Source organism: Syngnathus scovelli, chromosome 18 (assembly GCF_024217435.2).
Source record: "Syngnathus scovelli strain Florida chromosome 18, RoL_Ssco_1.2, whole genome shotgun sequence".
Taxonomy (NCBI): Eukaryota; Metazoa; Chordata; class Actinopteri; order Syngnathiformes; family Syngnathidae; genus Syngnathus; species Syngnathus scovelli.
The window spans coordinates 2,840,774-2,867,816 of record NC_090864.1 but is presented as its reverse complement, the minus strand read 5'-3'; positions in this window follow the sequence as shown (position 1 = coordinate 2,867,816).

Genomic DNA, 27,043 nt, shown 5'->3' with positions numbered 1-27,043 from the left:
AGATGGTTATTTCTTCATGCGCAGTGGTCAACAAGGCACTCTCTAGCTGCCAAGAGCACTTTTTACTATGCGCACCCACCCAGAGTGACGGGAGGAGCACATTTCAGAAAACGTGCTCAGCTCGTCGAGAAAATGCGATTTAAGCAATAAAATTAAAAATGCACCCAAAACCTAAACCAAACGTTACAGGTGGTTATTTCTTCAAATGCAGTGGTCAACGCGGCACTCTCTAGCTGCCAAGAGCACTTTTTACTATGCGCACCCAACCAGAGTGACGGGAGGAGCACATTCCAGAAAACGTGCTCAGCTCGTCGAGAAAATGCGATTTAAGCAATAAAATTAAAAATGCACCCAAAACCTAAACCAAACGGTCCAGATAGTCATTTCTTCATGCGCAGTGGTCAACGCGGCACTCTCTAGCTGCCAAGAGCACTTTTTACTATGCGCACCCAACCAGAGTGACGGGAGGAGCACATTTCAGAAAACGTGCTCAGCTCGTCGAGAAAATGCGATTTAAGCAATAAAATTAAAAATGCACCCAAAACCTAAACCAAACGTTGCAGGTGGTTATTTCTTCATGCGCAGTGGTCAACGCGGCACTCTCTAGCTGCCAAGAGCACTTTTTACTATGCGAACCCAACCAGAGTGACGGGAGGAGCACATTTCAGAAAACGTGCTCAGCTCGTCGAGAAAATGCGATTTAAGCAATAAAATTAAAAATACACCCAAAACCTAAACCAAACGTTGCAGATGGTCATTTCTTCATGCGCAGTGGTCAACGCGGCACTCTCTAGCTGCCAAGAGCACTTTTTACTATGCACACCCAACCAGAGTGACGGGAAGAGCGCATTTTAGAAAACGTGCTCAGCTCGACGAGAAAATGCGATTTAAGCAATAAAATTAAAAATGCACCCAAAACCTAAACCAAACGTTGCAGGTGGTTATTTCTTCATGCGCAGTGGTCAACGCGGCACTCTCTAGCTGCCAAGAGCACTTTTTACGATGCACACCCAACCAGAGAGACGGGAGGAGCGCATTTCAGAAAACGTGCTCAGCTCGACGAGAAAATGCGATTTAAGCAATAAAATTAAACATGCACCCAAAACCTAAACCAAACGTTGCAGATGGTCACTTCTTCATGCGCAGTGGTCAACGCGGCACTCTCTAGCTTCCAAGAGCACTTTTTACTATGCACACCCAACCAGAGTGACGGGAGGAGCACATTTCAGAAAACGTGCTCAGCTCGTCCAGACAATGCGATTTAAGCAATAAAATTAAAAATGCACCCAAAACCTAAACCAAACGTTGCAGGTGGTTATTTCTTCGTGCGCAGTGGTCAACGCGGCATTCTCTAGCTGCCAAGAGCACTTTTTACTATGCGCACCCAACCAGAGTGACGGGAGGAGCACATTTCAGAAAACGTGCTCAGCTCGTCGAGAAAATGCGATTTAAGCAATAAAATTAAAAATGCACCTAAAACCTAAACCAAACGTTGCAGGTGGTTATTTCTTCATACGTAGCAGTCAACGCGGCACTCTCTAGCTGCCAAGAGCACTTTTTACTATGCGCACCCAACCAGAGTGACGGGAGGAGCACATTTCAGAAAACGTGCTCAGCTCGTCGAGAAAATGCGATTTAAGCAATAAAATTAAAAATGCACCTAAAACCTAAACCAAACGTTGCAGGTGGTTATTTCTTCATGCGCAGTGGTCAACGCGGCACTCTCTAGCTGCCAAGAGCACTTTTTACTATGCGCACCCAACCAGAATGACGGGAGGAGCACATTTCAGAAAACGTGCTCAGCTCGTCGAGAAAATGCGATTTAAGCAATAAAATTAAAAATGCACCCAAAACCTAAAACAAACGTTGCAGATTTTCATTTCTTCATGCGCAGTGGTCAACGCAGCACTCTCTAGCTGCCAAGAGCACTTTTTACTATGCGCACCCAACCAGAGTGACGGGAGGAGCACATTTCAGAAAACGTGCTCAGCTCTTCGAGAAAATGCGATTTAAGCAATAAAATTAAAAATGCACCTAAAACCTAAACCAAACGTTGCAGGTGGTTATTTCTTCGTGCGCAGCAGTCAACGCGGCACTCTCTAGCTGCCAAGAGCACTTTTTACTATGCGCACCCAACCAGAGTGACGGGACGAGCACATTTCAGAAAACGTGCTCAGTTCGCCGAGAAAATGCGATTTAAGCAATACAATTAAAAATGCACCTAAAACCTAAACCAAACGTTGCAGGTGGTTATTTCTTCATGTGCAGTGGTCAACGCGGCACTCTCTAGCTGCCAAGAGCACTTTTTACTATGCGCACCCACCCAGAGTGACGGGAGGAGCACATTTCAGAAAACGTGCTCAGCTCGTCGAGAAAATGCGATTTAAGCAATAAAATTAAAAATGCACCTAAAACCTAAACCAAACGTTGCAGGTGGTTATTTCTTCATATGTAGCAGTCAACGCGGCACTCTCTAGCTGCCAAGAGCACTTTTTACTATGCGCACCCAACCAGAGTGACGGGAGGAGCACATTTCAGAAAACGTGCTCAGCTCGTCGAGAAAATGCGATTTAAGCAATAAAATTAAAAATGCACCTAAAACCTAAACCAAACGTTGCAGGTGGTTATTTCTTCATGCGCAGTGGTCAACGCGGCACTCTCTAGCTGCCAAGAGCACTTTTTACTATGCGCACCCAACCAGAATGACGGGAGGAGCACATTTCAGAAAACGTGCTCAGCTCGTCGAGAAAATGCGATTTAAGCAATAAAATTAAAAATGCACCCAAAACCTAAAACAAACGTTGCAGATTTTCATTTCTTCATGCGCAGTGGTCAACGCAGCACTCTCTAGCTGCCAAGAGCACTTTTTACTATGCGCACCCAACCAGAGTGACGGGAGGAGCACATTTCAGAAAACGTGCTCAGCTCTTCGAGAAAATGCGATTTAAGCAATAAAATTAAAAATGCACCTAAAACCTAAACCAAACGTTGCAGGTGGTTATTTCTTCGTGCGCAGCAGTCAACGCGGCACTCTCTAGCTGCCAAGAGCACTTTTTACTATGCGCACCCAACCAGAGTGACGGGACGAGCACATTTCAGAAAACGTGCTCAGTTCGCCGAGAAAATGCGATTTAAGCAATACAATTAAAAATGCACCTAAAACCTAAACCAAACGTTGCAGGTGGTTATTTCTTCATGTGCAGTGGTCAACGCGGCACTCTCTAGCTGCCAAGAGCACTTTTTACTATGCGCACCCACCCAGAGTGACGGGAGGAGCACATTTCAGAAAACGTGCTCAGCTCGTCGAGGAAATGCGATTTAAGCAATAAAATTAAAAATGCACCTAAAATCTATACCAAACGTTGCAGGTGGTTATTTCTTCATATGCAGTGGTCAACGCGGCACTCTCTAGCTGCCAAGAGCACTTTTTACTATGCGCACCCAACCAGAGTGACGGGAGGAGCACATTCCAGAAAACGTGCTCAGCTCGTCGAGAAAAATGCGATTTAAGCAATAAAATTAAAAATGCACCTAAAACCTAAACCAAACGTTGCAGGTGGTTATTTCTTCGTGCGCAGCAGTCAACGCGGCACTCTCTAGCTGCCAAGAGCACTTTTTACTATGCGCACCCAACCAGAGTGACGGGAGGAGCACATTTCAGAAAACGTGCTCAGCTCGTCGAGTAAATGCGATTTAAGCAATAAAATTAAAAATGCACCCAAAACCTAAACCAAACGTTGCAGGTGGTTATTTCTTCATGCGCAGTGGTGAACGCGGCACTCTCTAGCTGCCAAGAGCACTTTTTACTATGCGCACCCAACCAGAGTGACGGGAGGAGCACATTTCAGAAAACGTGCTCAGCTCGTCGAGAAAATGCGATTTAAGCAATAAAATTAAAAATGCACCTAAAACCTAAACCAAACGCTGCAGATGGTCATTTCTTCATGCGCAGTGGTCAACGCGGCACTCTCTAGCTGCCAAGAGCACTTTTTACTATACACACCCAACCAGAGTGACGGGAGGAGCACATTCCAGAAAACGTGCTCAGCTCGTCGGGAAAATGCGATTTAAGCAATAACATTAAAAATGCACCCAAAACCTAAACCAAACGTTGCAGATGGTCATTTCTTCATGTGCAGTGGTCAACGCGGCACTCTCTCGCTGCCAAGAGCACTTTTTACTATGCACACCCAACCAGAGTGACGGGAGGAGCACATTCCAGAAAACGTGCTCAGCTCGTCGAGAAAATGCGATTTAAGCAATAAAATTAAAAATGCACCCAAAACCTAAACCAAACGTTGCAGATGGTCATTTCTTCATGCGCAGTGGTCAACGCGGCACTCTCTAGCTGCCAAGAGCACTTTTTACTATGCGCACCCAACCAGAGTGACGGGAGGAGCACATTTCAGAAAACGTGCTCAGCTCGTCGAGAAAATGCGATTTAAGCAATAAAATTAAAAATGCACCCAAAACCTAAACCAAACGTTGCAGGTGGTTATTTCTTCATGCGCAGTGGTGAACGCGGCACTCTCTAGCTGCCAAGAGCACTTTTTACTATGCGCACCCAACCAGAGTGACAGGAGGAGCACATTTCAGAAAACGTGCTCAGCTCGTTGAGAAAATGCGATTTAAGCAATAAAATTAAAAATGCACCCAAAACCTAAACCAAACGTTGCAGGTGGTTATTTCTTCATGCGCAGTGGTCAACGCGGCACTCTCTAGCTGCCAAGAGCACTTTTTACTATGCGCACCCAACCAGAGTGACGGGAGGAGCGCATTTCAGAAAACGTGCTCAGCTCGACGAGAAAATGCGATTTAAGCAATAAAATTAAAAATGCACCCAAAACCTAAACCAAACGTTGCAGGTGGTTATTTCTTCATGCGCAGCAGTCAACGCGGCACTCTCTAGCTGCCAAGAGCACTTTTTACTATGCGCACCCAACCAGAGTGACGGGAGGAGCACATTTCAGAAAACGTGCTCAGCTCGTCGAGAAAATGAGATTTAAGCAATAAAATTAAAAATGCACCTAAAACCTAAACCAAACGTTGCAGGTGGTTATTTCTTCATATGCAGCAGTCAACGCGGCACTCTCTAGCTGCCAAGAGCACTTTTTACTATGCACACCCAACCAGAGTGACGGGAGGAGCACATTTCAGAAAACGTGCTCAGCTCGTCGAGAAAATGCGATTTAAGCAATAAAATTAAAAATGCACCTAAAAACCTAAACCAAACGTTGCAGGTGGTTATTTCTTCATGCGCATTGGTCAACGCGGCACTCTCTAGCTGCCAAGAGCACTTTTTACTATGTGCACCCAACCAGAGTGACGGGAGGAGCACATTTCAGAAAACGTGCTCAGCTCGTCGAGAAAATGCGATTTAAGCAATAAAATTAAAAATGCACCCAAAACATTAAACCAAACGTTGCAGGTGGTTATTTCTTCATGCGCAATGGTCAACGCGGCACTCTCTAGCTGCCAAGAGCATTTTTTCCTTTGCGCACCCAACCAGAGTGACGGGAGGAGCACATTTCAGAAAACGTGCTCAGCTCGTCGAGAAAATGCGATTTAAGCAATAAAATTAAAAATGCACCTAAAACCTAAACCAAACGTTGCAGGTGGTTATTTCTTCATGCGCAGTGGTCAACGCGGCACTCTCTAGCTGCCAAGAGCACTTTTTACTATGCGCACCCAACCAGAGTGACGGGAGGAGCACATTTCAGAAAACGTGCTCAGCTCGTCGAGAAAATGCGATTTAAGCAATACAATTAAAAATGCACCTAAAACCTAAACCAAACGTTGCAGGTGGTTATTTCTTCGTGCGCAGCAGTCAACGCGGCACTCTCTAGCTGCCAAGAGCACTTTTTACTATGCGCACCCAACCAGAGTGACGGGAGGAGCACATTCCAGAAAACGTGCTCAGCTCGTCGAGAAAATGCGATTTAAGCAATAAAATTAAAAATGCACCCAAAACCTAAACCAAACGTTGCAGATGGTCATTTCTTCATGCGCAGTGGTCAACGCGGCACTCTCTAGCTGCCAAGAGCACTTTTTACGATGCACACCCAACCAGAGAGACGGGAGGAGCGCATTTCAGAAAACGTGCTCAGCTCGAAGAGAAAATGCGATTTAAGCAATAAAATTAAAAATGCACCAAAAACCTAAACCAAACGTTGCAGGTGGTTATTTCTTCATGCGCAGTGGTCAACGCGGCACTCTGTAGCTGCCAAGAGCACCTTTTACTATGCACACCCAACCAGAGTGACGGGAGGAGCGCATTTTAGAAAACGTGCTCAGCTCGACGAGAAAATGCGATTTAAGCAATAAAATTAAAAATGCACCCAAAACCTAAACCAAACGTTGCAGGTGGTTATTTCTTCATGTGCAGTGGTCAACGCGGCACTCTCTAGCTGCCAAGAGCACTTTTTACTATGCGCACCCAACCAGAGTGACGGGAGGAGCACATTTCAGAAAACGTGCTCAGCTCGTCGAGAAAATGCGATTTAAGCAATAAAATTAAAAATGCACCTAAAACCTAAACCAAACGTTGCAGGTGGTTATTTCTTCATGCGCAGCAGTCAACGCGGCAGTCTCTAGCTGCCAAGAGCACTTTTTACTATGCGCACCCAACCAGAGTGACGGGAGGAGCACATTTCAGAAAACGTGCTCAGCTCGTCGAGAAAATGCGATTTAAGCAATAAAATTAAAAATGCACCCAAAACATTAAACCAAACGTTGCAGGTGGTTATTTCTTCATGCGCAGTGGTCAACGCGGCACTCTCTAGCTGCCAAGAGCACTTTTTACTATGCGCACCCAACCAGAGTGACGGGAGGAGCACATTTCAGAAAACGTGCTCAGCTCGTTGAGAAAATGCGATTTAAGCAATAAAATTAAAAATGCACCTAAAACCTAAACCAAACGTTGCAGGTGGTTATTTCTTCGTGCGCAGCAGTCAACGCGGCACTCTCTAGCTGCCAAGAGCACTTTTTACTATGCGCACCCAACCAGAGTGACGGGAGGAGCACATTTCAGAAAACGTGCTCAGCTCGTCGAGTAAATGCGATTTAAGCAATAAAATTAAAAATGCACCTAAAACCTAAACCAAACGTTGCAGATGGTCATTTCTTCATGCGCAGTGGTCAACGCGGCACTCTCTAGCTGCCAAGAGCACTTTTTACTATGCGCACCCAACCAGAGTGACGGGAGGAGCACATTTCAGAAAACGTGCTCAGCTCGTCGAGTAAATGCAATTTAAGCAATACAATTAAAAATGCACCCAAAACCTAAACCAAACGTTGCAGGTGGTTATTTCTTCATGCGCAGTGGTCAACGCGGCACTCTCTAGCTGCCAAGAGCACTTTTTACTATGCGCACCCAACCAGAGTGACGGGAGGAGCACATTTAAGAAAACGTGCTCAGCTCGTCCAGAAAATGCGATTTAAGCAATAAAATTAAAAATGCACCTAAAACCTAAACCAAACGTTGCAGATGGTTATTTCTTCATGCGCAGTGGTCAACGCGGCACTCTCTAGCTGCCAAGAGCACTTTTTACTATGTGCACCCAACCAGAGTGACGGGAGGAGCACATTTCAGAAAACGTGCTCAGCTCGTCGAGAAAATGCGATTTAAGCAATACAATTAAAATTGCATCTAAAACCTAAACCAAACGTTGCAGGTAGTTATTTCTTCATGCGCAGTGGTCAACGCGGCATTCTCTAGCTGCCAAGAGCACTTTTTACTATGCGCACCCAACCAGAGTGACGGGAGGAGCACATTCCAGAAAACGTGCTCAGCTCGTCGAGAAAATGCGATTTAAGCAATAAAATTAAAAATGCACCCAAAACCTAAACCAAACGTTGCAGATGGTTATTTCTTCATGCGCAGTGGTCAACGAGGCACTCTCTAGCTGCCAAGAGCACTTTTTACTATGTGCACCCAACCAGAGTGACGGGAGGAGCACATTTCAGAAAACGTGCTCAGCTCGTCGAGAAAATGCGATTTAAGCAATACAATTAAAATTGCATCTAAAACCTAAACCAAACGGTGCAGGTAGTTATTTCTTCATGCGCAGTGGTCAACGCGGCATTCTCTAGCTGCCAAGAGCACTTTTTACTATGCGCACCCAACCAGAGTGACGGGAGGAGCACATTCCAGAAAACGTGCTCAGCTCGTCGAGAAAATGCGATTTAAGCAATAAAATTAAAAATGCACCTAAAACCTAAACCAAACGTTGCAGATGGTCATTTCTTCATGCGCAGTGGTCAACGCGGCACTCTCTAGCTGCCAAGAGCACTGTTTACTATGCACACCCAACCAGAGTGACGGGAGGAGCGCATTTCAGAAAACGTGCTCAGCTCGTCGAGAAAATGCGATTTAAGCAATAAAATTAAAAATGCACCCAAAACCTAAACCAAACGTTGCAGGTGGTTATTTCTTCATGCGCAGTGGTCAACGCGGCACTCTCTAGCTGCCAAGACCACTTTTTACGATGCACACCCAACCAGAGAGACGGGAGGAGCGCATTTCAGAAAACGTGCTCAGCTCGACGAGAAAATGCGATTTAAGCAATAAAATTAAAAATGCACCCAAAACCTAAACCAAACGTTGCAGGCGGTTATTTCTTCATGCGCAGTGGTCAACGCGGCACTCTCTAGCTGCCAAGAGCACTTTTTACTATGCGCACCCAACCAGAGTGACGGGAGGAGCACATTTCAGAAAACGTGCTCAGCTCGTCAAGAAAATGCGATTTAAGCAATAAAATTAAAAATGCACCTAAAACCTAAACCAAACGTTGCAGGTGGTTATTTCTTCATGCGCAGCAGTCAACGCGGCACTCTCTAGCTGCCAAGAGCACTTTTTACTATGCGCACCCAACCAGAGTGAAGGGAGGAGCACATTTCAGAAAACGTGCTCAGCTCGTCGAGAAAATGCGATTTAAGCAATAAAATTAAAAATGCACCCAAAACCTAAACTAAACGTTGCAGGTGGTTATTTCTTCATGCGCAGTGGTCAACGCGGCACTCTCTAGCTGCCAAGAGCACTTTTTACTATGCGCACCCTACCAGAGTGACGGGAGGAGCACATTTCAGAAAACGTGCTCAGCTCGTCGAGAAAATGCGATTTAAGCATTAAAATTAAAAATGCACCTAAAACCTAAACCAAACGTTGCAGGTGGTTATTTCTTCATGCGCAGCAGTCAACGCGGCACTCTCTAGCTGCCGAGAGCACTTTTTACTATGCGCACCCAACCAGAGTGACGGGAGGAGCACATTTCAGAAAACGTGCTCAGCTCGTCGAGAAAATGCAATTTAAGCAATAAAATTAACAATGCACCTAAAACCTAAACCAAACGTTGCAAATGGTCATTTCTTCATGCGCAGTGGTCAACGCGGCACTCTCTAGTTGCCAAGAGCACTTTTTACTATGCGCACCCAACCAGAGTGACGGGAGGAGCACATTTCAGAAAACGTGCTCAGCTCGTCGAGAAAATGCGATTTAAGCAATAAAATTAAAAATGCACCTAAAACCTAAACCAAACGTTGCAGATGGTCATTTCTTCATGCGCAGTGGTCAACGCGGCACTCTCTAGCTGCCAAGAGCACTGTTTACTATGCACACCCAACCAGAGTGACGGGAGGAGCGCATTTCAGAAAACGTGCTCAGCTCGTCGAGAAAATGCGATTTAAGCAATAAAATTAAAAATGCACCCAAAACATTAAACCAAACGTTGCAGGTGGTTATTTCTTCATGCGCAGTGGTCAACGCGGCACTCTCTAGCTGCCAAGAGCATTTTTTACTATGCGCACCCAACCAGAGTGACGGGAGGAGCACATTTCAGAAAACGTGCTCAGCTCGTCGAGAAAATGCGATTTAAGCAATAAAATTAAAAATGCACCTAAAACCTAAACCAAACGTTGCAGGTGGTTATTTCTTCATGCGCAGTGGTCAACGCGGCACTCTCTAGCTGCCAAGAGCACTTTTTACTATGCGCACCCAACCAGAGTGACGGGAGGAGCACATTTCAGAAAACGTGCTCAGCTCGTCGAGAAAATGCGATTTAAGCAATAAAATTAAAAATGCACCCAAAACCTAAACCAAACGTTGCAGGTGGTTATTTCTTCATATGCAGCAGTCAACGCGGCACTCTCTAGCTGCAAAGAGCACTTTTTACTATGCGCACCCAACCAGAGCGACGGGAGGAGCACATTTCAGAAAACGTGCTCAGCTCGTCGAGAAAATGCGATTTAAGCAATAAAATAAAAAATGCACCTAAAACCTAAACCAAACGTTGCAGGTGGATATTTCTTCATGCGCAGTGGTCAACGCGGCACTCTCTAGCTGCCAAGAGCACTTTTTACTATGCGCATCCAACCAGAGTGACGGGAGGAGCACATTTCAAAAAACGTGCTCAGCTCGTCGAGAAAATGCGATTTAAGCAATAACATTAAAAATGCACCTAAAACCTAAACCAAACGTTGCAGGTGGTTATTTCTTGATGCGCAGTGGTCAACGCGGCACTCTCTCGCTGCCAAGAGAACTTTTTACTATGCGCACCCAACCAGAGTGACGGGAGGAGCACATTCCAGAAAACGTGCTCAGCTCGTCGAGAAAATGCGATTTAAGCAATAAAATTAAAAATGCACCCAAAACCTAAACCAAACGTTGCAGATGGTCATTTCTTCATGCGCAGTGGTCAACGCGGCACTCTCTAGCTGCCAAGAGCATTTTTTACTATGCGCACCCAACCAGAGTGACGGGAGGAGCACATTTCAGAAAACGTGCTCAGCTCGTCGAGAAAATGCGATTTAAGCAATAAAATTAAAAATGCACCCAAAACCTAAACCAAACGTTGCAGGTGGTTATTTCTTCATGCGCAGTGGTCAACGCGGCACTCTCTAGCTGCCAAGAGCACTTTTTACTATGCGCACCCAACCAGAGTGACCGGAGGAGCACATTTCAGAAAACGTGCTCAGCTCGTCGAGAAAATGCGATTTAAGCAATAAAATTAAAAATGCACCCAAAACCTAAACCAAACGTTGCAGATGGTCATTTCTTCATGCGCAGTGGTCAACGCGGCACTCTCTAGCTGCCAAGAGCACTTTTTACTATGCGCACCCAACCAGAGTGACGGGAGGAGCACATTTCAGAAAACGTGCTCAGCTCGTCGAGAAAATGCCATTTAAGCAATAAAATTAAAAATGCACCTAAAACCCAAACCAAACGTTGCAGGTGGTTATTTCTTCATGCGCAGTGGTCAACGCGGCACTCTCTAGCTGCCAAGAGCACTTTTTACTATGCACACCCAACCAGAGTGACGGGAGGAGCACATTTCAGAAAACGTGCTCAGCTCGTCGAGAAAATGCGATTTAAGCAATAAAATTAAAAATGCACCTAAAACCTAAACCAAACGTTGCAGGTGGTTATTTCTTCATGCGCAGTGGTCAACGCGGCACTCTCTAGCTGCCAAGAGCACATTTTACTATGCGTACCCAACCAGAGTGACGGGAGGAGCACATTTCAGAAAACGTGCTCAGCTCTTCGAGAAAATGCGATTTAAGCAATAAAATTAAAAATGCACCTAAAACCTAAACCAAACGTTGCAGGTGGTTATTTCTTCGTGCGCAGCAGTCAACGCGGCACTCTCTAGCTGCCAAGAGCACTTTTTACTATGCGCACCCAACCAGAGTGACGGGACGAGCACATTTCAGAAAACGTGCTCAGCTCGCCGAGAAAATGCGATTTAAGCAATACAATTAAAAATGCACCTAAAACCTAAACCAAACGTTGCAGGTGGTTATTTCTTCATGTGCAGTGGTCAACGCGGCACTCTCTAGCTGCCAAGAGCACTTTTTACTATGCGCACCCACCCAGAGTGACGGGAGGAGCACATTTCAGAAAACGTGCTCAGCTCGTCGAGAAAATGCGATTTAAGCAATAAAATTAAAAATGCACCGAAAATCTATACCAAACGTTGCAGGTGGTTATTTCTTCATATGCAGTGGTCAACGCGGCACTCTCTAGCTGCCAAGAGCACTTTTTACTATGCGCACCCAACCAGAGTGACGGGAGGAGCACATTCCAGAAAACGTGCTCAGCTCGTCGAGAAAATGCGATTTAAGCAATAAAATTAAAAATGCACCTAAAACCTAAACCAAAAGTTGCAGGTGGTTATTTCTTCATGCGCAGCAGTCAACACGGCACTCTCTAGCTGCCAAGAGCACATTTTACTATGCGCACCCAACCAGAGTGACGGGAGGAGCACATTTCAGAAAACGTGCTCAGCTCGTCGAGAAAATGCGATTTAAGCAATAAAATTAAAAATGCACCCAAAACCTAAACCAAACGTTGCAGATGGTCATTTCTTCATGTGCAGTGGTCAACGCGGCACTCTCTAGCTGCCAAGAGCACTTTTTACAATGGACACCCAACCAGAGTGACGGGAGGAGCGCATTTCAGAAAACGTGCTCAGCTCGTCGAGAAAATGCGATTTAAGCAATAAAATTAAAAATGCACCTAAAAACCTAAACCAAACGTTGCAGGTGGTTATTTCTTCATGCGCATTGGTCAACGCGGCACTCTCTAGCTGCCAAGAGCACTTTTTACTATGTGCACCCAACCAGAGTGACGTGAGGAGCACATTTCAGAAAACGTGCTCAGCTCGTCGAGAAAATGCGATTTAAGCAATAAAATTAAAAATGCACCTAAAACCTAAACCAAACGTTGCAGGTGGTTATTTCTTCATGCGCAGCAGTCAACGCGGCACTCTCTAGCTGCCAAGAGCACTTTTTACTATGCGCACCCAACCAGAGTGACGGGAGGAGCACATTTCAGAAAACGTGCTCAGCTCGTCGAGAAAATGCGATTTAAGCAATAAAATTAAAAATGCACCCAAAACATTAAACCAAACGTTGCAGGTGGTTATTTCTTCATGCGCAGTGGTCAACGCGGCACTCTCTAGCTGCCAAGAGCATTTTTTACTATGCGCACCCAACCAGAGTGACGGGAGGAGCACATTTCAGAAAACGTGCTCAGCTCGTCGAGAAAATGCGATTTAAGCAATAAAATTAAAAATGCACCTAAAACCTAAACCAAACGTTGCAGGTGGTTATTTCTTCATGCGCAGTGGTCAACGCGGCACTCTCTAGCTGCCAAGAGCACTTTTTACTATGCGCACCCAACCAGAGTGACGGGAGGAGCACATTTCAGAAAACGTGCTCAGCTCGTTGAGAAAATGCGATTTAAGCAATAAAATTAAAAATGCACCTAAAACCTAAACCAAACGTTGCAGGTGGTTATTTCTTCGTGCGCAGCAGTCAACGCGGCACTCTCTAGCTGCCAAGAGCACTTTTTACTATGAGCACCCAACCAGAGTGACGGGAGGAGCACATTTCAGAAAACGTGCTCAGCTCGTCGAGTAAATGCAATCTAAGCAATAAAATTAAAAATGCACCCAAAACCTAAACCAAACGTTGCAGGTGGTTATTTCTTCATGCGCAGTGGTCAACGCGGCACTCTCTAGCTGCCAAGAGCACTTTTTACTATGCGCACCCAACCAGACTGACGGGAGGAGCACATTTCAGAAAACGTGCTCAGCTCGTCCAGAAAACGCGATTTAAGCAAAAAAATTAAAAATGCACCTAAAACCTAAACCAAACGTTGCAGATGGTCATTTCTTCATGCGCAGTGGTCAACGCGGCACTCTCTAGCTGCCAAGAGCACTTTTTACTATGCACACCCAACCAGAGTGACGGGAGGAGCACATTTCAGAAAACGTGCTCAGCTCGTCCAGACAATGCGATTTAAGCAATAAAATTAAAAATGCACCCAAAACCTAAACCAAACGTTGCAGGTGGTTATTTCTTCGTGCGCAGTGGTCAACGCGGCATTCTCTAGCTGCCAAGAGCACTTTTTACTATGCGCAACCAACCAGAGTGACGGGAGGAGCACATTCCAGAAAACGTGCTCAGCTCGTCGAGAAAATGCGATTTAAGCAATAAAATTAAAAATGCACCCAAAACCTAAACCAAACGTTGCAGATGGTTATTTCTTCATGCGCAGTGGTCAACAAGGCACTCTCTAGCTGCCAAGAGCACTTTTTACTATGCGCACCCACCCAGAGTGACGGGAGGAGCACATTTCAGAAAACGTGCTCAGCTCGTCGAGAAAATGCGATTTAAGCAATAAAATTAAAAATGCACCCAAAACCTAAACCAAACGTTGCAGGTGGTTATTTCTTCAAATGCAGTGGTCAACGCGGCACTCTCTAGCTGCCAAGAGCACTTTTTACTATGCGCACCCAACCAGAGTGACGGGAGGAGCACATTCCAGAAAACGTGCTCAGCTCGTCGAGAAAATGCGATTTAAGCAATAAAATTAAAAATGCACCCAAAACCTAAACCAAACGGTCCAGATGGTCATTTCTTCATGCGCAGTGGTCAACGCGGCACTCTCTAGCTGCCAAGAGCACTTTTTACTATGCGCACCCAACCAGAGTGACGGGAGGAGCACATTTCAGAAAACGTGCTCAGCTCGTCGAGAAAATGCGATTTAAGCAATAAAATTAAAAATGCACCCAAAACCTAAACCAAACGTTGCAGGTGGTTATTTCTTCATGCGCAGTGGTCAACGCGGCACTCTCTAGCTGCCAAGAGCACTTTTTACTATGCGAACCCAACCAGAGTGACGGGAGGAGCACATTTCAGAAAACGTGCTCAGCTCGTCGAGAAAATGCGATTTAAGCAATAAAATTAAAAATACACCCAAAACCTAAACCAAACGTTGCAGATGGTCATTTCTTCATGCGCAGTGGTCAACGCGGCACTCTCTAGCTGCCAAGAGCACTTTTTACTATGCACACCCAACCAGAGTGACGGGAAGAGCGCATTTTAGAAAACGTGCTCAGCTCGACGAGAAAATGCGATTTAAGCAATAAAATTAAAAATGCACCCAAAACCTAAACCAAACGTTGCAGGTGGTTATTTCTTCATGCGCAGTGGTCAACGCGGCACTCTCTAGCTGCCAAGAGCACTTTTTACGATGCACACCCAACCAGAGAGACGGGAAGAGCGCATTTCAGAAAACGTGCTCAGCTCGACGAGAAAATGCGATTTAAGCAATAAAATTAAAAATGCACCCAAAACCTAAACCAAACGTTGCAGATGGTCATTTCTTCATGCGCAGTGGTCAACGCGGCACTCTCTAGCTTCCAAGAGCACTTTTTACTATGCACACCCAACCAGAGTGACGGGAGGAGCACATTTCAGAAAACGTGCTCAGCTCGTCCAGACAATGCGATTTAAGCAATAAAATTAAAAATGCACCCAAAACCTAAACCAAACGTTGCAGGTGGTTATTTCTTCGTGCGCAGTGGTCAACGCGGCATTCTCTAGCTGCCAAGAGCACTTTTTACTATGCGCACCCAACCAGAGTGACGGGAGGAGCACATTTCAGAAAACGTGCTCAGCTCGTCGAGAAAATGCGATTTAAGCAATAAAATTAAAAATGCACCTAAAACCTAAACCAAACGTTGCAGGTGGTTATTTCTTCATATGTAGCAGTCAACGCGGCACTCTCTAGCTGCCAAGAGCACTTTTTACTATGCGCACCCAACCAGAGTGACGGGAGGAGCACATTTCAGAAAACGTGCTCAGCTCGTCGAGAAAATGCGATTTAAGCAATAAAATTAAAAATGCACCCAAAACCTAAAACAAACGTTGCAGATTTTCATTTCTTCATGCGCAGTGGTCAACGCAGCACTCTCTAGCTGCCAAGAGCACTTTTTACTATGCGCACCCAACCAGAGTGACGGGAGGAGCACATTTCAGAAAACGTGCTCAGCTCGACGAGAAAATGCGATTTAAGCAATAAAATTAAAAATGCACCTAAAACCTAAACCAAACGTTGCAGGTGGTTATTTCTTCATGCGCAGCAGTCAACGCGGCACTCTCTAGCTGCCAAGAGCACTTTTTACTATGCGCACCCAACCAGAGTGAAGGGAGGAGCACATTTCAGAAAACGTGCTAAGCTCGTCGAGAAAATGCGATTTAAGCAATAAAATTAAAAATGCACCCAAAACCTAAACTAAACGTTGCAGGTGGTTATTTCTTCATGCGCAGTGGTCAACGCGGCACTCTCTAGCTGCCAAGAGCACTTTTTACTATGCGCACCCTACCAGAGTGACGGGAGGAGCACATTTCAGAAAACGTGCTCAGCTCGTCGAGAAAATGCGATTTAAGCATTAAAATTAAAAATGCACCTAAAACCTAAACCAAACGTTGCAGGTGGTTATTTCTTCATGCGCAGCAGTCAACGCGGCACTCTCTAGCTGCCGAGAGCACTTTTTACTATGCGCACCCAACCAGAGTGACGGGAGGAGCACATTTCAGAAAACGTGCTCAGCTCGTCGAGAAAATGCAATTTAAGCAATAAAATTAACAATGCACCTAAAACCTAAACCAAACGTTGCAAATGGTCATTTCTTCATGCGCAGTGGTCAACGCGGCACTCTCTAGTTGCCAAGAGCACTTTTTACTATGCGCACCCAACCAGAGTGACGGGAGGAGCACATTTCAGAAAACGTGCTCAGCTCGTCGAGAAAATGCGATTTAAGCAATAAAATTAAAAATGCACCTAAAACCTAAACCAAACGTTGCAGATGGTCATTTCTTCATGCGCAGTGGTCAACGCGGCACTCTCTAGCTGCCAAGAGCACTGTTTACTATGCACACCCAACCAGAGTGACGGGAGGAGCGCATTTCAGAAAACGTGCTCAGCTCGTCGAGAAAATGCGATTTAAGCAATAAAATTAAAAATGCACCCAAAACCTAAACCAAACGTTGCAGGTGGTTATTTCTTCATGCGCAGTGGTCAACGCGGCACTCTCTAGCTGCCAAGAGCACTTTTTACTATGCGCACCCAACCAGAGTGACGGGAGGAGCACATTTCAGAAAACGTGCTCAGCTCGTCGAGAAAATGCGATTTAAGCAATAAAATTAAAAATACACCCAAAACCTAAACCAAACGTTGCAGGTGGTTATTTCTTCATATGCAGCAGTCAACGCGGCACTCTCTAGCTGCAAAGAGCACTTTTTACTATGCGCACCCAACCAGAGTGACGGGAGGAGCACATTTCAGAAAACGTGCTCAGCTCGTCGAGAAAATGCGATTTAAGCAATAAAATTAAAAATGCACCTAAAACCTAAACCAAACGTTGCAGATGGTCATTTCTTCATGCGCAGTGGTCAACGCGGCACTCTCTAGCTGCCAAGAGCACTGTTTACTATGCACACCCAACCAGAGTGACGGGAGGAGCGCATTTCAGAAAACGTGCTCAGCTCGTCGAGAAAATGCGATTTAAGCAATAAAATTAAAAATGCACCCAAAACCTAAACCAAACGTTGCAGGTGGTTATTTCTTCATGCGCAGTGGTCAACGCGGCACTCTCTAGCTGCCAAGAGCACTTTTTACTATGCGCACCCAACCAGAGTGACGGGAGGAGCACATTTCAGAAAACGTGCTCAGCTCGTCGAGAAAATGCGATTTAAGCAATAAAATTAAAAATGCACCCAAAACCTAAACCAAACGTTGCAGGTGGTTATTTCTTCATATGCAGCAGTCAACGCGGCACTCTCTAGCTGCAAAGAGCACTTTTTACTATGCGCACCCAACCAGAGCGACGGGAGGAGCACATTTCAGAAAACGTGCTCAGCTCGTCGAGAAAATGCGATTTAAGCAATAAAATAAAAAATGCACCTAAAACCTAAACCAAACGTTGCAGGTGGATATTTCTTCATGCGCAGTGGTCAACGCGGCACTCTCTAGCTGCCAAGAGCACTTTTTACTATGCGCATCCAACCAGAGTGACGGGAGGAGCACATTTCAGAAAACGTGCTCAGCTCGTCGAGAAAATGCGATTTAAGCAATAACATTAAAAATGCACCTAAAACCTAAACCAAACGTTGCAGGTGGTTATTTCTTGATGCGCAGTGGTCAACGCGGCACTCTCTCGCTGCCAAGAGAACTTTTTACTATGCGCACCCAACCAGAGTGACGGGAGGAGCACATTCCAGAAAACGTGCTCAGCTCGTCGAGAAAATGCGATTTAAGCAATAAAATTAAAAATGCACCCAAAACCTAAACCAAACGTTGCAGATGGTCATTTCTTCATGCGCAGTGGTCAACGCGGCACTCTCTAGCTGCCAAGAGCATTTTTTACTATGCGCACCCAACCAGAGTGACGGGAGGAGCACATTTCAGAAAACGTGCTCAGCTCGTCGAGAAAATGCGATTTAAGCAATAAAATTAAAAATGCACCCAAAACCTAAACCAAACGTTGCAGGTGGTTATTTCTTCATGCGCAGTGGTCAACGCGGCACTCTCTAGCTGCCAAGAGCACTTTTTACTATGCGCACCCAACCAGAGTGACGGGAGGAGCACATTTCAGAAAACGTGCTCAGCTCGTCGAGAAAATGCGATTTAAGCAATAAAATTAAAAATGCACCCAAAACCTAAACCAAACGTTGCAGATGGTCATTTCTTCATGCGCAGTGGTCAACGCGGCACTCTCTAGCTGCCAAGAGCACTTTTTCCTATGCGCACCCAACCAGAGTGACGGGAGGAGCACATTTCAGAAAACGTGCTCAGCTCGTCGAGAAAATGCCATTTAAGCAATAAAATTAAAAATGCACCTAAAACCCAAACCAAACGTTGCAGGTGGTTATTTCTTCATGCGCAGTGGTCAACGCGGCACTCTCTAGCTGCCAAGAGCACTTTTTACTATGCGCACCCAACCAGAGTGACGGGAGGAGCACATTTCAGAAAACGTGCTCAGCTCGTCGAGAAAATGCGATTTAAGCAATAAAATTAAAAATGCACCTAAAACCTAAACCAAACGTTGCAGGTGGTTATTTCTTCATGCGCAGTGGTCAACGCGGCACTCTCTAGCTGCCAAGAGCACATTTTACTATGCGCACCCAACCAGAGTGACGGGAGGAGCACATTTCAGAAAACGTGCTCAGCTCTTCGAGAAAATGCGATTTAAGCAATAAAATTAAAAATGCACCTAAAACCTAAACCAAACGTTGCAGGTGGTTATTTCTTCGTGCGCAGCAGTCAACGCGGCACTCTCTAGCTGCCAAGAGCACTTTTTACTATGCGCACCCAACCAGAGTGACGGGACGAGCACATTTCAGAAAACGTGCTCAGCTCGCCGAGAAAATGCGATTTAAGCAATACAATTAAAAATGCACCTAAAACCTAAACCAAACGTTGCAGGTGGTTATTTCTTCATGTGCAGTGGTCAACGCGGCACTCTCTAGCTGCCAAGAGCACTTTTTACTATGCGCACCCACCCAGAGTGACGGGAGGAGCACATTTCAGAAAACGTGCTCAGCTCGTCGAGAAAATGCGATTTAAGCAATAAAATTAAAAATGCACCGAAAATCTATACCAAACGTTGCAGGTGGTTATTTCTTCATATGCAGTGGTCAACGCGGCACTCTCTAGCTGCCAAGAGCACTTTTTACTATGCGCACCCAACCAGAGTGACGGGAGGAGCACATTCCAGAAAACGTGCTCAGCTCGTCGAGAAAATGCGATTTAAGCAATAAAATTAAAAATGCACCTAAAACCTAAACCAAAAGTTGCAGGTGGTTATTTCTTCATGCGCAGCAGTCAACACGGCACTCTCTAGCTGCCAAGAGCACATTTTACTATGCGCACCCAACCAGAGTGACGGGAGGAGCACATTTCAGAAAACGTGCTCAGCTCGTCGAGAAAATGCGATTTAAGCAATAAAATTAAAAATGCACCCAAAACCTAAACCAAACGTTGCAGGTGGTTATTTTTTCAAATGCAGTGGTCAACGCGGCACTCTCTAGCTGCCAAGAGCACTTTTTACTATGCGCACCCAACCAGAGTGACGGGAGGAGCACATTCCAGAAAACGTGCTCAGCTCGTCGAGAAAATGCGATTTAAGCAATAAAATTAAAAATGCACCCAAAACCTAAACCAAACGGTCCAGATGGTCATTTCTTCATGCGCAGTGGTCAACGCGGCACTCTCTAGCTGCCAAGAGCACTTTTTACTATGCGCACCCAACCAGAGTGACGGGAGGAGCACATTTCAGAAAACGTGCTCAGCTCGTCGAGAAAATGCGATTTAAGCAATAAAATTAAAAATGCACCTAAAACCTAAACCAAACGTTGCAGGTGGTTATTTCTTCATGCACAGCAGTCAACGCGGCACTCTCTAGCTGCCAAGAGCACTTTTTACTATGCGCACCCAACCAGAGTGACGGGAGGAGCACATTTCAGAAAACGTGCTCAGCTCGTCGAGAAAATGCGATTTAAGCAATAAAATTAAAAATGCACCTAAAACCTAAACCAAACGTTGCAGGTGGTTATTTCTTCATATGTAGCAGTCAACGCGGCACTCTCTAGCTGCCAAGAGCACTTTTTACTATGCGCACCCAACCAGAGTGACGGGAGGAGCACATTTCAGAAAACGTGCTCAGCTCGTCGAGAAAATGCGATTTAAGCAATAAAATTAAAAATGCACCTAAAACCTAAACCAAACGTTGCAGGTGGTTATTTCTTCATGCGCAGTGGTCAACGCGGCACTCTCTAGCTGCCAAGAGCACTTTTTACTATGCGCACCCAACCAGAATGACGGGAGGAGCACATTTCAGAAAACGTGCTCAGCTCGTCGAGAAAATGCGATTTAAGCAATAAAATTAAAAATGCACCCAAAACCTAAAACAAACGTTGCAGATTTTCATTTCTTCATGCGCAGTGGTCAACGCAGCACTCTCTAGCTGCCAAGAGCACTTTTTACTATGCGCACCCAACCAGAGTGACGGGAGGAGCACATTTCAGAAAACGTGCTCAGCTCGACAAGAAAATGCGATTTAAGCAATAAAATTAAAAATGCACCCAAAACCTAAACCAAACGTTGCAGGCGGTTATTTCTTCATGCGCAGTGGTCAACGCGGCACTCTCTAGCTGCCAAGAGCACTTTTTACTATGCGCACCCAACCAGAGTGACGGGAGGAGCACATTTCAGAAAACGTGCTCAGCTCGTCAAGAAAATGCGATTTAAGCAATAAAATTAAAAATGCACCTAAAACCTAAACCAAACGTTGCAGGTGGTTATTTCTTCATGCGCAGCAGTCAACGCGGCACTCTCTAGCTGCCAAGAGCACTTTTTACTATGCGCACCCAACCAGAGTGAAGGGAGGAGCACATTTCAGAAAACGTGCTCAGCTCGTCGAGAAAATGCGATTTAAGCAATAAAATTAAAAATGCACCCAAAACCTAAACTAAACGTTGCAGGTGGTTATTTCTTCATGCGCAGTGGTCAACGCGGCACTCTCTAGCTGCCAAGAGCACTTTTTACTATGCGCACCCTACCAGAGTGACGGGAGGAGCACATTTCAGAAAACGTGCTCAGCTCGTCGAGAAAATGCGATTTAAGCATTAAAATTAAAAATGCACCTAAAACCTAAACCAAACGTTGCAGGTGGTTATTTCTTCATGCGCAGCAGTCAACGCGGCACTCTCTAGCTGCCGAGAGCACTTTTTACTATGCGCACCCAACCAGAGTGACGGGAGGAGCACATTTCAGAAAACGTGCTCAGCTCGTCGAGAAAATGCAATTTAAGCAATAAAATTAACAATGCACCTAAAACCTAAACCAAACGTTACAAATGGTCATTTCTTCATGCGCAGTGGTCAACGCGGCACTCTCTAGTTGCCAAGAGCACTTTTTACTATGCGCACCCAACCAGAGTGACGGGAGGAGCACATTTCAGAAAACGTGCTCAGCTCGTCGAGAAAATGCGATTTAAGCAATAAAATTAAAAATGCACCTAAAACCTAAACCAAACGTTGCAGATGGTCATTTCTTCATGCGCAGTGGTCAACGCGGCACTCTCTAGCTGCCAAGAGCACTGTTTACTATGCACACCCAACCAGAGTGACGGGAGGAGCGCATTTCAGAAAACGTGCTCAGCTCGTCGAGAAAATGCGATTTAAGCAATAAAATTAAAAATGCACCCAAAACCTAAACCAAACGTTGCAGGTGGTTATTTCTTCATGCGCAGTGGTCAACGCGGCACTCTCTAGCTGCCAAGAGCACTTTTTACTATGCGCACCCAACCAGAGTGACGGGAGGAGCACATTTCAGAAAACGTGCTCAGCTCGTCGAGAAAATGCGATTTAAGCAATAAAATTAAAAATGCACCCAAAACCTAAACCAAACGTTGCAGGTGGTTATTTCTTCATATGCAGCAGTCAACGCGGCACTCTCTAGCTGCAAAGAGCACTTTTTACTATGCGCACCCAACCAGAGTGACGGGAGGAGCACATTTCAGAAAACGTGCTCAGCTCGTCGAGAAAATGCGATTTAAGCAATAAAATTAAAAATGCACCTAAAACCTAAACCAAACGTTGCAGGTGGTTATTTCTTCATGCGCAGTGGTCAACGCGGCACTCTCTAGCTGCCAAGAGCACTTTTTACTATGCGCACCCAACCAGAGTGACGGGAGGAGCACATTTCAGAAAACGTGCTCAGCTCGTCGAGAAAATGCGATTTAAGCAATAAAATTAAAAATGCACCCAAAACCTAAACCAAACGTTGCAGGTGGTTATTTCTTCATGTGCAGTGGTCAACGCGGCACTCTCTAGCTGCCAAGAGCACTTTTTACGATGCACACCCAACCAGAGAGACGGGAGGAGCGCATTTCAGAAAACGTGCTCAGCTCGACGAGAAAATGCGATTTAAGCAATAAAATTAAAAATGCACCCAAAACCTAAACCAAACGTTGCAGGTGGTTATTTCTTCATGCGCAGTGGTGAACGCGGCACTCTCTAGCTGCCAAGAGCACTTTTTACTATGCGCACCCAACCAGAGTGACAGGAGGAGCACATTTCAGAAAACGTGCTCAGCTCGTTGAGAAAATGCGATTTAAGCAATAAAATTAAAAATGCACCCAAAACCTAAACCAAACGTTGCAGGTGGTTATTTCTTCATGCGCAGTGGTCAACGCGGCACTCTCTAGCTGCCAAGAGCACTTTTTACTATGCGCACCCAACCAGAGTGACGGGAGGAGCGCATTTCAGAAAACGTGCTCAGCTCGACGAGAAAATGCGATTTAAGCAATAAAATTAAAAATGCACCCAAAACCTAAACCAAACGTTGCAGGTGGTTATTTCTTCATGCGCAGCAGTCAACGCGGCACTCTCTAGCTGCCAAGAGCACTTTTTACTATGCGCACCCAACCAGAGTGACGGGAGGAGCACATTTCAGAAAACGTGCTCAGCTCGTCGAGAAAATGAGATTTAAGCAATAAAATTAAAAATGCACCTAAAACCTAAACCAAACGTTGCAGGTGGTTATTTCTTCATATGCAGCAGTCAACGCGGCACTCTCTAGCTGCCAAGAGCACTTTTTACTATGCACACCCAACCAGAGTGACGGGAGGAGCACATTTCAGAAAACGTGCTCAGCTCGTCGAGAAAATGCGATTTAAGCAATAAAATTAAAAATGCACCTAAAAACCTAAACCAAACGTTGCAGGTGGTTATTTCTTCATGCGCATTGGTCAACGCGGCACTCTCTAGCTGCCAAGAGCACTTTTTACTATGTGCACCCAACCAGAGTGACGGGAGGAGCACATTTCAGAAAACGTGCTCAGCTCGTCGAGAAAATGCGATTTAAGCAATAAAATTAAAAATGCACACAAAACATTAAACCAAACGTTGCAGGTGGTTATTTCTTCATGCGCAATGGTCAACGCGGCACTCTCTAGCTGCCAAGAGCATTTTTTCCTTTGCGCACCCAACCAGAGTGACGGGAGGAGCACATTTCAGAAAACGTGCTCAGCTCGTCGAGAAAATGCGATTTAAGCAATAAAATTAAAAATGCACCTAAAACCTAAACCAAACGTTGCAGGTGGTTATTTCTTCATGCGCAGTGGTCAACGCGGCACTCTCTAGCTGCCAAGAGCACTTTTTACTATGCGCACCCAACCAGAGTGACGGGAGGAGCACATTTCAGAAAACGTGCTCAGCTCGTCGAGAAAATGCGATTTAAGCAATAAAATTAAAAATGCACCTAAAACCTAAACCAAACGTTGCAGGTGGTTATTTCTTCGTGCGCAGCAGTCAACGCGGCACTCTCTAGCTGCCAAGAGCACTTTTTACTATGCGCACCCAACCAGAGTGACGGGAGGAGCACATTCCAGAAAACGTGCTCAGCTCGTCGAGAAAATGCGATTTAAGCAATAAAATTAAAAATGCACCCAAAACCTAAACCAAACGTTGCAGATGGTCATTTCTTCATGCGCAGTGGTCAACGCGGCACTCTCTAGCTGCCAAGAGCACTTTTTACGATGCACACCCAACCAGAGAGACGGGAGGAGCGCATTTCAGAAAACGTGCTCAGCTCGACGAGAAAATGCGATTTAAGCAATAAAATTAAAAATGCACCCAAAACCTAAACCAAACGTTGCAGGTGGTTATTTCTTCATGCGCAGTGGTCAACGCGGCACTCTCTAGCTGCCAAGAGCACTTTCTACTATGCGCACCCAACCAGAGTGACGGGAGGAGCGCATTTCAGAAAACGTGCTCAGCTCGTCGAGAAAATGCGATTTAAGCAATAAAATTAAAAATGCACCTAAAACCTAAACCAAAAGTTGCAGGTGGTTATTTCTTCATGCGCAGCAGTCAACACGGCACTCTCTAGCTGCCAAGAGCACTTTTTACTATGCGCACCCACCCAGAGTGACGGGAGGAGCATATTTCAGAAAACGTGCTCAGCTCGTCCAGATAATGCGATTTAAGCAATAAAATTAAAAATGCACCTAAAACCTAAACCAAACATTGCAGATGGTCATTTCTTCATGCGCAGTGGTCAACGCGGCACTCTGTAGCTGCCAAGAGCACCTTTTACTATGCACACCCAACCAGAGTGACGGGAGGAGCGCATTTTAGAAAACGTGCTCAGCTCGACGAGACAATGCGATTTAAGCAATAAAATTAAAAATGCACCCAAAACCTAAACCAAACGTTGCAGGTGGTTATTTCTTCATGTGCAGTGGTCAACGCGGCACTCTCTAGCTGCCAAGAGCACTTTTTACTATGCGCACCCAACCAGAGTGACGGGAGGAGCACATTTCAGAAAACGTGCTCAGCTCGTCGAGAAAATGCGATTTAAGCAATAAAATTAAAAATGCACCTAAAACCTAAACCAAACGTTGCAGGTGGTTATTTCTTCATGCGCAGCAGTCAACGCGGCACTCTCTAGCTGCCAAGAGCACTTTTTACTATGCGCACCCAACCAGAGTGACGGGAGGAGCACATTTCAGAAAACGTGCTCAGCTCGTCGAGAAAATGCGATTTAAGCAATAAAATTAAAAATGCACCCAAAACATTAAACCAAACGTTGCAGGTGGTTATTTCTTCATGCGCAGTGGTCAACGCGGCACTCTCTAGCTGCCAAGAGCATTTTTTACTATGCGCACCCAACCAGAGTGACGGGAGGAGCACATTTCAGAAAACGTGCTCAGCTCGTCGAGAAAATGCGATTTAAGCAATAAAATTAAAAATGCACCTAAAACCTAAACCAAACGTTGCAGGTGGTTATTTCTTCATGCGCAGTGGTCAACGCGGCACTCTCTAGCTGCCAAGAGCACTTTTTACTATGCGCACCCAACCAGAGTGACGGGAGGAGCACATTTCAGAAAACGTGCTCAGCTCGTTGAGAAAATGCGATTTAAGCAATAAAATTAAAAATGCACCTAAAACCTAAACCAAACGTTGCAGGTGGTTATTTCTTCGTGCGCAGCAGTCAACGCGGCACTCTCTAGCTGCCAAGAGAACTTTTTACTATGAGCACCCAACCAGAGTGACGGGAGGAGCACATTTAAGAAAACGTGCTCAGCTCGTCGAGTAAATGCAATTTAAGCAATAAAATTAAAAATGCACCCAAAACCTAAACCAAACGTTGCAGGTGGTTATTTCTTCATGCGCAGTGGTCAACGCGGCACTCTCTAGCTGCCAAGAGCACTTTTTACTATGCGCACCCAACCAGACTGACGGGAGGAGCACATTTCAGAAAACGTGCTCAGCTCGTCCAGAAAACGCGATTTAAGCAAAAAAATTAAAAATGCACCTAAAACCTAAACCAAACGTTGCAGATGGTCATTTCTTCATGCGCAGTGGTCAACGCGGCACTCTCTAGCTGCCAAGAGCACTTTTTACTATGCACACCCAACCAGAGTGACGGGAGGAGCACATTTCAGAAAACGTGCTCAGCTCGTCCAGACAATGCGATTTAAGCAATAAAATTAAAAATGCACCCAAAACCTAAACCAAACGTTGCAGGTGGTTATTTCTTCGTGCGCAGTGGTCAACGCGGCATTCTCTAGCTGCCAAGAGCACTTTTTACTATGCGCACCCAACCAGAGTGACGGGAGGAGCACATTCCAGAAAACGTGCTCAGCTCGTCGAGAAAATGCGATTTAAGCAATAAAATTAAAAATGCACCCAAAACCTAAACCAAACGTTGCAGATGGTTATTTCTTCATGCGCAGTGGTCAACGCGGCACTCTCTAGCTGCCAAGAGCACTTTTTACTATGCGCACCCAACCAGAGTGACGGGAGGAGCACATTTCAGAAAACGTGCTCAGCTCGTCGAGAAAATGCGATTTAAGCAATAAAATTAAAAATACACCCAAAACCTAAACCAAACGTTGCAGATGGTCATTTCTTCATGCGCAGTGGTCAACGCGGCACTCTCTAGCTGCCAAGAGCACTTTTTACTATGCACACCCAAACAGAGTGACGGGAAGAGCGCATTTTAGAAAACGTGCTCAGCTCGACGAGAAAATGCGATTTAAGCAATAAAATTAAAAATGCACCCAAAACCTAAACCAAACGTTGCAGGTGGTTATTTCTTCATGCGCAGTGGTCAACGCGGCACTCTCTAGCTGCCAAGAGCACTTTTTACGATGCACACCCAACCAGAGAGACGGGAGGAGCGCATTTC